The sequence below is a fragment of the Ambystoma mexicanum genome, chromosome 8, assembly GCF_040938575.1.
Source record: "Ambystoma mexicanum isolate Mex_15411 chromosome 8, UKY_AmexF1_1, whole genome shotgun sequence".
Classification (NCBI taxonomy): Eukaryota; Metazoa; Chordata; class Amphibia; order Caudata; family Ambystomatidae; genus Ambystoma; species Ambystoma mexicanum.
Genome location: NC_090929.1, coordinates 972,539,396 through 972,553,031, shown reverse-complemented (window position 1 = coordinate 972,553,031; position 13,636 = coordinate 972,539,396). Strand labels below are relative to the sequence as shown.

Genomic DNA, 13,636 nt, shown 5'->3' with positions numbered 1-13,636 from the left:
AGGCCTTCGGCGCTGCATCCCGCATCTGAAAGGCAAAAGAAGGTGCGTTTAAAGACATTGGGCAACTTTATTACTCACGTGCCATTACGCCTTCCACACCGAATCCAGTGGGTACTCCAGCACCCTTCAGCTTCTCTAAAGCTCCGAACTGGTACCTGCAAGATAAAAGGGAGAGTTAGTGCGCATCGTGAAGCCGGCTACAAGCGCTTACTTACGTGCTTCCAGGCGCTTCTATTCCTCACGCGGGTTCGATCCGCAACTCTCATCAGCCATCGCCGGAACCCTGCAAAACAAGAGATATCATTACAAAAGACTTTTAAGACATTTGAAGTGCCCAGAACTTACCGGTCGTGCAGTTAACGACGGACAGCAGTCCTCTGAGGTCAAGAGGCCTGCACCCTTATCCAGTGAAGAAACTGGTGACGGCACCCTGCCCCGAGGCAGATGGAGAGCTCAGCGTTCACTTACCTAAGGTGAGGGCGTTAACATTTGGGGTTCTACAGGAGAAGAGAAAGGGAAGAGGAGAGAGGCACCCAATAACCCCAGTTCATTAATCCCATATTTTCTATCTGCAGACATCTTACTCTTCGAGTCAGACATACAGTGCACCGAGGTCCAGCCCAAAGAGCCAACCGTGTGTTACACATCACCTTTGAAGATACGGCATTCACCCAGTCAAGACCGGCGCCTCTGCGGGAATCAGGGGAGCGTTATACGCCTGCAGTCACTTTGCAACACTGGGAAGCGACCATTGCTGTCCTGACCCCATCGGTATCCCCGCCTAGGCTCCAGAGTGTCTGGGCAGGCAGGAAGTAGGGGAGGTGTTTTCTACCCCCCTGTCCTTTGTCTGCCAGAGTGCCTGAATAGGTCCAGCTCCCACAGGGGGCTCTGGCTGTTGTGATTGGACAGCCAAATGCCCCTTTCTGTAAAATGCTGTGAGAGATTGGAGAGGAGTGTGCTGGAACTGTATAAAAGGCAAGACTTCTGGAGTGAAAAGCAAGTCTACCGCCGGAAGCTGAAGTAACAGAAGAACATGACCAGAGCCGCCTGCAGTCACTTTGCAACACTGGGAAGCGACCATTGCTGTCCTGACCCCATTTTCTGTGCGAGAGAGGAGCACCAAAGATGACGACTCCTTCCCTTTGGCTAGTGGGAACACCCAGTCCCAAGACCAACTTTTAATTTAGCCATCTCCCGAGGTCCTGTGACTTTCCAGAGCTGTAGAACCCGAATATCTGGAGACCGGCGACCCATTTAAGGTACATTGTCGTGGAAAGGCCACATTTGTCCATATCTTTGCTGAGCCCTCAAGGACAATCCGGAGACACAAACCAACTCGTACAAGTCACCCTCAACAGAGTGCAGGACTGCAGAAACCAAAGAAGATTGATCGGGCGAATCGTGTCGTCTGTTGGTGCTGCCGAAAAGGTGCCAAAACCGCAGAGTGACCAAAGAAGTTGATGAAAGCCATGCCAGAGGTCCTGCCTAAGAGACTGATGCCGAGAGATCCCGTCCATTGTCCTGCTTTTCGTCATCAGACCAAGCAATTAAGAGATCTCGTCCGCAGCTACAACATTGAGGAGCATCTACCACAAATGTTTTCTTCCAACCTAAGGTACTGTGGGGGAGAAAAAGGTATTGCTTTTCTTATTCCAGAAAGTCGCTCCAGAGCGTTGGAATGCACATGGGTGTCCAGGGCAAACCCCTCTTACCTCCGACCCAAGCTGCTGCTTGTGTCCCTTTTAGCAAGTCCTTTAACGGGGGTCTCAAGCGTTGGTTGTATCTTCTTGCATCTTTTATCCTAGAGACTATCCACCGGACCTTTTTGTCTTCTGCTGTTTTTCAAGACTTTAACCTTCTCGAACAGCTTTTTAGCTTCGGTTTCGTTTTGGAATGCCTATAGAACCATAAGCTCTGCTGGTATTACACTAACCAACTATTTTCCTTCCTAAAAATAATTATCTTGTATGTCTTTGCTAACTTAATTTAATTACTGTTACTTTGTGGGTGCGCGTTATTATTGATAATACGGTAGACCTGTCAAACTCCTGTAACAATTGTAAGCGTTCAGCAACTACCAACCAAGTTGTGCCCTTTTGAAGTACCTGAAAGTATACCTATGTATGTTGGTTTATTGTGGAAGTATGTAACAGTGACTCTGGTGTAAATATAATCTATATTTTAATATTAATGTCTGTGTAAGTGCTTCTTTGGTGTGAGTTACTAACTGGCTTCAGTGTATGTAACTGCAGCTCACATCTTCCTCTTATGATAAGCCTGACTGCTGTGCCACTCTACCAAGGTTCCTGAGTAGTACAGACTGATACCAAGAGTTGGTGATCTACAAACCACCGGGATAGCTTACCTCCAAGTGGGACTTTAGGAAAACTCCCCTAACAGTGTTTCACTTCTGGGCAAGCCCTTCACGCAAGAGAGCTAATCCCCAGCGTCCAGGCAGATTGCGTCTAGAGTGTTTGTCCGAGCCCAGGCCTAGGCAATCACTTCTGAAGTAAGTGTCATGTAGTGAAAGGGGCTTGCCAGGGAGATTACGTACGACAACCACCCTGAATTCAAGTGTGTTCGGGGACTTCACATGCAGGCTGTATGTCCTTTTGAGTGGGGGGTCAGTTGGTATGAGTCAAGTTGGTCAGCCTCTCCGGCATCCGTTTGGATTGGTGGCGCAGAGACAAACTCTAGAAGGACCTTTCCAAAAAGAAACAGCAAAAAAAGACCGGGACCCGTTCAAAACAAAGGGCGATTTTGAAAAACATGGCTCCCATGATATTTAGCTACTGGTGTTTGCGGTCGGGAAAAATCATGGTAGTTTGTTGTAAAACCACTGCCACCAGCCTTTTCAATAGGAAAGGGTAGCATTTGACTGCTACATGAGTATTTGGACACAGGGGATACTATGTAACCCCTCCAGCACTCCATTGTAAGACGGTGTATCCCGGGCCTAGGAATTTTGGAAAGACTAGTAAAGTCAATTTCACTTTACATTCTCTGGGAAACTAGTTTATCCCAGAGCAGGTATTTAAACCTTTGCAAAGTCTAAAAAGACATCCCTGTGTCACTGCGCTGAGGCTGCTGTGTAACACACATGAAAAGATGCCTATGGAGTTATCTTAAAACTCCAAAGTCGAAGAACACAAACACACATCAAAATACGAGAGTGGGAAAAAAGGCTCACACTCTTTCCAGGTAAAAAATCAAGTCCTCAAAATCCAGCAAAGTTGGTGGGGGTCTCTAAGGTGAAGGGAATTGGCGCATTTATGAAAATTCTCCCTAACAGCGACATAGCCGCTACTATTTTCACTTGTACGGTTGGGTGGCAACTACTGGCTGTGTCACCTTGTTTAGTGCTCAATCTCATTAGGGTAGCGCAAAGGAGGAAGTCGGCTCGCGTGGTATGTGCTACCTGTAGTACACGGTGCTTTGGGCTGACAGCTAATTTCTCTGCATTCCGTTCACTGAAGAAGTTGGTTTTTGCTATGGGTGCCTCCCACATATCCTGTATCACTTATAAGACAGAATATCCATTTTAAACACAATTATTTCTCCATTTCTCGCTGAGGTGCAAGGGAGACGGAATGTGAAGGTTCCATTCTGTCGGCATCCCCTGGTGGTCTTCCATTAAATAATTGTTATTAACATGTTTGATCTATAATTAATTTATACTTTAATTATATCATAAAACCAAGCAGGAATTATGTAACGCGGTAAATGAAAATGAACTATAAACTTTATCCATAAATCAATAGTTAGCATTATACTTATTGAACTGAATTGATATGCAATATGATAAAAGCTAGTAAGACTCTTTTGCTGGGGGGGTAGGGAGGACAAACAAGACAAACTAAAAGAAACAGTAGGCAAGGAGAGGGTAAGCATAGGGTAGGAAAGACCAATTATTACTTTTGATCCAGGTAATTTGTAAACACTTCAACATTTGCTATACAATTTAGAAAGGATTCCATTAGAGAAAGCATACATTTTTTTCGATTCTATGGAAAGAACAAATGGAATTCCATCACAATTTGTAGGATAGATTTTTTTGCAGATTTCCAATTCGAGGCAATAGGATAAAATCTTATATAAAGTTAAATGAGCTTGGTGAAGGCAATGAAATCATACATGGATTAACTGAAATAAGTCATTACATTGCCTAAACTTAATGGTTCTTAAACAAATGTTGGCTGTAGACAGTTCCATATTTTCGCCCAAAAGGAAAAAAAACATTCACATTTAAATATAGAATGTACAAAATCAGTCCATTGGGATTGACATGTCCAAGTATAAGAGATTTTAAAAATCCTTACAGGAGTTAAGATGGGCTCTGTGCAAAATGAAAAAATGTGATTGTGTCAAATTAGCAGCTATCAAAGTTGTGAAACATTGTTTCAAAGTTTTAGCCAGGAAGTCTAGGGAGGGTTGAAAATTCCAATCTAGTGCCCAATAGTATTTGAGTTAAGAAGATTTCTATCATTAGATTGATAAAGAATTGAATATAATTGGGCTGCTTTGCTTAATGGGTGAGTGCATTAAAAGATGGAACACAGCAGATGTCCATACTTTTGTGGAACTCTCCCGTCCCCCGCACACCCAATTTGTACAACAAAATATTAATTATATGTTATAACTACTGCAATAATGCCACTATAAACATAGTTTGTAATGAGAAATGTTAATTTTACTGTTCCTGTGTATTTAGTTTCATACAAACACTTTTGGATCATAATTTATGCGTACAGTTAATTTACTTTAACAAACTGTATTCAATTCCAAAGTTCAATTCCAAAAGATTATTAGATCTGGGTGTACTGTACACTCTGGAGAAAGAGTAACTAAAGCAATTGTATATCTATCAAATGTATTTTCTTTTGAAATTTTACTTTGGGATTGAATACAGTATAATAACTTGGCTACACAGTATTCATGTGCCAATCTTCTAAAATACAAATAAAAAATGCATCAGTTATCTAATAAATCTAGCAAAACACTAGCTTCTTATCGCAAACTGAAAAGGGATAAAGCCAAGATTGCAGTGATTAAAGATAATGATGGTAACAGAGTCCTTACTGACAAAGGAATTTTACAAGCCTTTTCAAATGTCTATCAAAAACTATATTACTCTGAAGTATCACCCAATAGTACCCATGCTCCAGACTTCCTTAACCATATACATCATGTACATCATGACTCGTATGTAAACACTAACTTCCAAACATTAAATGTTCCCATATTTGTGAGTGAAATATATAAGGCTATTAAAGACCTCAAAAAAGGTAAAACCTCCGGTCCAGATGGCTTTCCAATTGACTACTTTGCTCACTTTAATGATCTATTGGTACCTAAGCTTAATGAACTTAATACTTACTTTATTTCTAATGAAGGAGCCATAGGGTCCTTCTCGGAAGCAATCCTAATTGTATTCCCTAAACCCATCAAAGATCCTGAATTGACCCAAAACTATAGACCCATATCCCTAATTATTACCGATTTTAAAATCTTTGCTAAAATTCTGGCTAATAGACTTAATGGTTTTCTTCGGCTATGTCAGAGAGCGGTTATCATCAGCTAATATTCGACTCTTCACTAATATCCTTAATATCTTTCGGAAATCTACTAATACATATGCGGCTATAGCACTTGATGCAGAAAAGGCCTTTGATAGGGTTGAGTGGAATTACATGTTTAAGGCTCTTAAATGGCATGGCATTCCTGATCCTTTTTAGATCTATGGTTAAAGTACTGTACTCCAATCCTAAAACGACAGTTTTTATAAATGGTCATATGTCCTCCTTTTTTTTTCCTCTTCTCTCCGCAGAGGTAGTCGCCAAGACTGTTTCCTTCCCCCCGCTTCTCTTTATTCTTGCACTGGAACCTTTGCTTGAGGCGATCAGACAAGAAGAGAATGTAACCGGTATTCAATATGGGGTTATTCAGATTAACACCACTGCGTATGCAGATGAATTTTTACTGTTACTGAACATAACAGACTTATGTTTACATCACTCATTTCACATTATCGCACAATTTTCTGTAGCTTCTGGGTACAAACTTAAAACGGATACATCAGAAATCCTTCCATTAGACATACATTGTACCAAGCATCACTGCTGAAGTTCTGGAATTACATGGTGTCCCGCAGGTATTAAGTATCTAGGTATCCATGGGAGGCGTGGCTTGGCAGCCATGGTATAGGCTGCTCTTTTCGGGTGCTCCCGCGGATCCGGAAATGATCCTGGCACCAACTGCCTTGAAAACATTCCAAACGAAGAAATAAAAGTAAGGAAGGCTGTCGGAATGCAGAGAGCACGAGATGTGCTAATCTAGCAGCACATTAAAAGTGAGAGACAGCGGCGAGGGAGAATACGGCGTGAGTCCTGCACCAAAGATGGCAGACGGCACCAAACAAAGAACAGTGCCGAAATGCAGCTGGCCACTCGGAGGCACTGAAACAGGACAGGGCTAAGGAGGGCAGCAGGAGTGCAAGTGCTTTCTTTGCAGCGCTTAGACGCTTGATTGCAGCGGGCCGTGAAGACGGAGAAATGTAATGCTGACAGAAGCGGGCAGATGCAAAGTGGCAACAAAGTAGCAGAGCGCTTATGACACCGGTTGGTCACCAAATGGCCCGAGAGTAGCTGATGAGGAAGGAACACGGCTCCCTAAGGCACAGCGTGCACATCAGGACTCGAGATCCCCCCATGAACAGTGGCAAGAGCGGCGAGACATGTTGCCATTGGCCGAACCCACATAGAATGGAGCTGCAGGCCGGGCGCACTTGGAGGTTGAGTCCCAAACTGAAAGTGAACAGCTGGGGTTAAGACGGAGACCCGCGGCACACTAATAAGAAGCAAGCCTAGAGTTGACAGGCAGACGGCGGTCCCCAGACGACTGGATGGGAAGTGAATAAGCACATCGCACTAACGCCCTGAGTATCACATTGGGACCCTAACGGAGCCTTCCACTAAACCCACATTTGCAGAGATGCAGTAACAACTTCAATCACAAACGGATGCACGGACCCCCATGGGGCACTGGCAGACCAGGACGAAAGGGGCGCAGATAAACTTGTGGGGACACTGCACTGCATAGTGGTACCACAGGAACAGGCACCTGCTGGGGGGAAAAGGCATCTGACCCGGGTTTGTGCACCCGAGGAACAACCCATGGAGTCGTGTAGGAGAGAGGTGGTCTGGAGTGCACAGAAGTTAAGAATAAGTCACCACCACAGTAGACACAGGGGAGTCTAGCACATATGACTGTGGCCCGATGGGAACAAATAATCACTGCAGTGAGCCACCACATTGGCTAAGAGACACAGTGTTATACAAAGGGCCTCAACACAGAGATAAGAGAGAGGAGGAAACTTGACCCACCCGACACCCATCCGGTGGCGGGAGGAAACGGTAATACAACTCAGACTACCTAGCAGACACGCTACCAGGCAAGAAGGCCCCGACCAGAGAGGAGGAAGCACCAGAGGAGAGACACCACTACATAACGCAGAGAAGGCAAGCGGAAGAGCAGGGACATGGCGGCCAAAAATAATAAAGCCAAAGGGAAGCAACCAATAATAGACATTTTTACCACACAGGCACAATAACCAGAGGCATCAGCACCAGCTAAAGGAGCTACTCAAGATAGGATTGCACCGCCACGAGACGACCATCACATCCTAGAAGCCATAGCAGAGTTGAAAGCTGCACTCGAAACCAAAATTGATGCGGTTAGTGTGGATGCGAACTTGTTGAGACAAGATGTAAGGGCGCTAGCCGAACGCACAAGCGGCCTAGAAAAGAAAGTACAGACCAATGCGGAGACCAGCGCATCCAACGCCGAGGAGGTGCATATATTGCAGCAACAGGTGCGAAACCTGGAAAACTGAGCTGAGGAAGCAGAAGGGCGAGCACGCCGCAACAAGATACGAGTGGTAGGCCTGCCGGAAGGGGAAGAAGGTACGGACCCCACAAACTACATGGAGAACATGCTGATACAGGAGATTGGCGCAGGGGAGCTCACACAAGGATTCACGGTAGAGGGGAGCGCACAGGGCTCTGACCAGGAGGCCCCAACCAGGAGCTCCTCCCCGAGCAATTATAGCCAAGATTCTGAACTACAAAGACAGAGAGAAGATCCTTGAATATTTCCGCAAAGGCGGAACGATATACAGAGCATTGGCGACCGTCACAGCGTATCCGGATTATACCATGCAGGTACAAAGACAAAGACTACATTACGTGGCGGTCAAGAAGCGGCTGCGGGAATCTGGATTTAAATACATGCTGCTGTACCCGGCGTAACTAAAAGTTTTGCATAAAGGAAAAGCGCTCTTCTTTGAGTCGCCCGAAGAGACAGTGAACTGGCTAGACGCACGGGGCTGCCCAGCGAAAGCAGGAGATCGAGACCAGAACAGACAAGATAAGTCAAGCGACCGCATGGGGGAAGCAGAATCTGTCTGAGGCTAAACTAGTAGACAAAATGAAAACACAGCCATATAGAAGGTGGAAGCTATTGACAGTGGGTGACAAGGGAGTAGTTTAAATATTAGAATTGAGATAGTAATTGGTAGAGAGCGTCACAAATAGATGAATGGCACATTGCTGTTAATGCGGGAGCAACGGAGACCGTGCGTTCTAACCCCTAGTAGTTAGTAGAGTCAGGAAATCATTAGGGTGGACCCCCCTGATGGGTTATATTGGTAGGACTAGATGCGGGATAGCCTGAGATCCAGAGATGGAACTAGGCACCAGTTGGAAGGGCGTGAGGGGGGAGTTGGGGTAGTTGGAAGGCTGTTAATCGCGGGAGGGAGGGGAGTTGGGGGCTTGGTAGAGTTATTAGTAAAGGGAATGAGCTTACATACATGTGCGTCTGAGCCGAAGCAACTGTCCAAGAAGGGAAACCGAGGGGACAAGGCAGAGAAGATAAAAATGGGGGACCTTAGGATAATCACCTGGAATGTGAGGGAGCTTAACAGTTACCTGAAAAGGAACAAGATTATGATGTATTTAAGGAGACAGAAAATAGACATAGCCCTAATACAGGAAACGCACCTCACGAAAGAGAAACTAGAGGTGATAAAAAGGAAATGGAAAGGGACCACCATAGGCGCAACTTACTCAACCTATGCTAGAGGGGTGATTACCTGGGTGGCACCACATGTCCCCTTTCAACTGCTACAAACCACAGTGGGTGGAGAAGGGAGAATGGTGGCAATAAGGGGAATAGTAGAAAACAGAGAAATATGCATTATACATATGCCCCGAATCAAGACACAGTAGCTTATTTCAAGACCCTATACGGGAAGATGAGCCCGTACCTGGGAGGAGCGGTGATATGGGGGGGAGGGGCGATTTTAATTGTACATTAGACCCAAGCATAGACAGGTCAGACAAGAAAACAACCAAGCCCACCCAGGCTGCCAAGACCCTAAAGACCCTGCTAAGAGAATTCCGACTAGAAGACGTGGAGATTGCACCACCCACAAGAAAGACAATACTCCCATTATTCAGCTCCACAAAACCTGTACACACGATTAGATTATATGTTCGCTTCACAGGAGATATTAGCTGAAATGGTGCAATCGGAGTACAAAGCAAGGGACCATTCACCTCTAGTCACAACACGGCAATACTTGTCTCCAAGAGCAAGGATCCCAACGTGGCGACTAAGAGCAGAAGCACTGAAAGACATGGCATTTAGGGAGGACCTGAGAGAGGAAATCCTAGAATACTTTGAAAAGAACACGGGGAGTGTGAGATCAGCTTGGACTTTATGGGAAGCGTTCAAGTTGGTGATAAGAGGCGCAGCCATAGCCAAATCCAAAGGTTTGCAAAGAGGTATACAAAGGGAACTGCAGAAGCAGAACTGGAAGCAGTGATGGAGGGCAGTGACCCCAGGGAGGACGCAGAAGCAATAAACCAATTGCAGCAAAAATGCATAGGACTCTGGGGGAGATTGTGTAACCTAAACTATAAGAAGTATATAGAGAGACAACATGCGGAGGGAGACGAGCCAGGTAGACTGCTAAAGTGGCTATATAAAAGTGAGACCCCCAGGTCAACAATAAGAACAGTTACGGGAGAGAGCGGGCAAATAGTGGGTGTGAACAGAGAGTTCCTTGAATTCTATAAAAGACTATACCGAGATGGAGGGTATGACAATGGTGAAATAAGGGAAACACTAGAAGATATTGGGCTACCGAAAATAGGTACTGAAGAGAGAGAAGAGCTAGACGCCGCAATCACATTAGAAGAACTGGAAGTGGTGGTGGTGTAGCTACCCACTGGCAAGACCCCGGGGACAGATGGTGAATTCTACAAAAGATATAAGATAGAAGTGATCACCCCGCTGCTCGCAATGTTCGAGGCATATGAATCTGGAACACTGCCAGAATTTCTGAGCAAGGCGATTATCATCCCCCTCCCCAAACCTAATAAGCCAAGCACAGACTGTGGGTCATACAGACCATTGTCGATGATAAACCAAGACCGCAAAATACTCACGGCTGTGTTGGCAAATAGAATGAAGCAGGTTATAAGCAGATGAATACACCCAGACCAGTCAGGATATGTCCCGTGCAGGAACATATCGGGTAACCTCAGACGACTGAGTCATAGAACATACAGCCGGAGACTCGAGCGAGATTGCAATCATATCATTGGATGCAGTAAAGGCCTTTCACTCGGCCAAGTGGCCCTGGCTGATGGCATCTCTGAGAGAGTATGGGATGGGCACTGGGTACCTCAAGTGGGTGAGACTGCTTTACAGTTCACCTCTATCCAGGGTTAAGACAGGAGCGGTAATCTCAGAGAGATGGCAATTTAGTAGAGGCACTAGACAAGGTTGCCCTTGGTTCCCGATGCTGTATATCCTAGCGTTGGAACCCCTAGCGATATACCTGTGACAACAATATGAGGAAATCGGGATCCACACGAAAGGGGGATCGCACCTTATTTCATTATACGCAGATGACATGTTGTTGTACTTGAGATACTCTGAGGAGAATCTCCAATATATTCTGGAGGCAATGGAGCGATTTGCAGAGCTTTCTGGCATTGCAGTCAATCACCAAAAATCGTGCATATTCCCTCTGGGGAGGTACATAGGGATGCAGGAGGAACAGCTGCCAGTTTTGCAAATACTGTGGATGACTAGCACGTTCACATACTTGGGGATTGAAGTTTACCACACTGTAGTACACAATACAAGCATAACATTGAGAAAGCAGTTGGGAATATAGAAAGCAGCATAAAGTTTTGGGCTAAGCTTCCCCTGGCCATGATGGGAAGGGGGGAGTTTTTGAAGATGGTGGTATTGCCCAGACTATTGCATTTCTTTGGGAATCTACCATATATGATACCGAAGCGCCTCTTTGTTAAACTCCAAAGCATATGTAGAGGCTTCCCCTGGCACAGAACTAGGAATAGAATTGCCTTCTGGAAATTACAAAACACGCATGAAAAGGGGGCATAAACTTACCCAATTTTGAGATTTATCACTTGGCTAGTCAGCTGCAATACATGGCCAAATGGTTAACAGAAGACTCGACATCAGAGTCCAGGCTACTGAGAGCAGAATGTGCCCCGGTTTTCCTAAAAGAAATTATATGGTTGCCCCATCCTGAGATAGCAGGGTGCCCCGGGATGCTTGAGTTGGGATGGAAGATGTGGCGTAAGGCCTGCCGGGTTATGGAGAAACCCGAGCCGTGCTCCTCGCAGGTGCCGCTAGTGGCATTGACCGGAGGAGACGAGCAACTGAGGACTATCTGCAAGCACTGGGAACCAGTGGGGGTGGCAACAATGGGAGACATGTGGCAAGATGGAGTGGTTCGGGATTTTGGGGAGCTGGCAGAGGAGACAGGCTTGCATGTGGGGCAGTACATTACCTATGCTAGACTAGTCCGGAAAATCAGGAATACATGGTCTTGTGCAGAGCTGGAAGATCAACCTGATATGGTTATAGACACAATATATTATATAGCGGAGGGAGGTCATGAAGTCTCTCGACTCTACGAGATGTTGATGTCCAGGGTGGCTCAACTAAGACGAGATTGGGAAGAGGAAACTGGGGAACTCATGAGTGATGGACTATGAGGGCGGGTTCAACGGTACCACAAAAAAGTATCTAGGAACACCAGGCTACAACAAATACAACTATGTCACCCATAGGTCATACATGACCCCACAGAGGATAGCACGGGTTAAGGAGGCAGGACGACAAACGTGCCCCAAATGTGGAGAGGAAAACGCAGGGATGACCCACATGTTTTGGGCGTGTCCGGAAATTGGGACGTTCTGGGGAGAAGTTGCCCACAGACTAAACGAAAAGGGGGCTGAGTTGAAGGTTGACTCGGTGTGGGCATGTATGGTAGGAGGGTTTCTTAGACAGCGCCAACTGAAACATATCAGTAAGCTTAAGGACTTGGCCTACATACTAGCCAAGTGCAGGATTGCCATGGGGTGGGAAGCAGGCCGTAGGCCAAGTGTAGAAGTTTGGTGGAGAGATCTCCAGAAATGGACTGAAGCGGAAACTGCAACATGGCTGGAGGCAGTACATAGGGAGAAGAGGAGGAAACAGAAACTCTGATGGCCTGGAGGCACTTAGTAGCCACATTGTATGGGACTGCCCAGGAGGGCACAAGTGAGCATGGATCTTCTGAGATTGCAGAAGGAGAAGTTCCCTCAGATGAAAGACTAATGGAAGGCAAAATGGAGTAGGCTCGAGTTGGGGTTAGGGGAAGGGTGGAAAACATGATGATGTGCATATGATGCTAATGGATCACACACACATTGTTGGAGGTTTTGTTTAAAGTTGATCGACTGTTGTAAAAACCAATCAAAATTGTTTAAGAAAAAAAGTATCTAGGTATCCATATAGCTTCCTCTATTAAGGATATTATTAAACAAAATATTTCAAATGTCTTGGCTAGAGTAAAGGAGCTCACTAGTTCATGTCCCCTCCACCCCCTTTATCATGGTGGGGTAGGCTTGAATCTGTCAAAATTATGATTGCTCCAATTGTACATTATACTTTTATATATGCTCCCTATTTCCTTACTTACATAGTTCTTTAAATCTCTGGACTCCTGCATTTCTATGGGGGAATACAAATTTATAATTTCATTATGCAAACCTAAAACTCTTAGAAGGAATAGTGGAGTTGGCCCTCCAGACTTCAAAACATACCATATGGCGTTTGTATTACGTCAAGTCCAATTGTGGTTTACGCCCCCTAATCGGAAACCCCCTAATTGGTTTCTTCTTTTACAGAGGGCAATGGTTTTCCCCCCCCATATCCTTATGGACTACCCATATATTAAAGTTAACAGATTTTTTACCAGTAATGGTATTCATATTTCTGTTGTATATCTAAGATCCTATTTATTCCCATCTATTTCTAAAATTTCCCAGTTTGTATCTTAATATAATTGGATGAATCCCCTGATAAAGGTCAACAAAAGAATCCTGTGTTCCAAACCATGGCTCTCTTGGTGTTAAATATGTTGGAATATATCTAAAGCCATTGTTTCGGCAAGTTTACTTCAAACCTTGTATTTCTTCCATCACAGGGCCTTTATCACTCCACTAATTCTCTTCAAAGGCGGAATTTCGCAAAAGGAAAACTGTTGCCG

At 45.1% G+C, this 13,636-nt stretch overlaps 1 protein-coding gene across 2 annotated transcripts in view; it reads left to right on the top strand.

Annotated features, from left to right (window-relative positions):
• Positions 1–13,636, top strand: part of ZBTB40 (zinc finger and BTB domain containing 40) — a 948,694-nt gene that overhangs the window by 179,407 nt on the left and 755,651 nt on the right. The gene's annotated exons all lie outside the window — the stretch shown is intronic.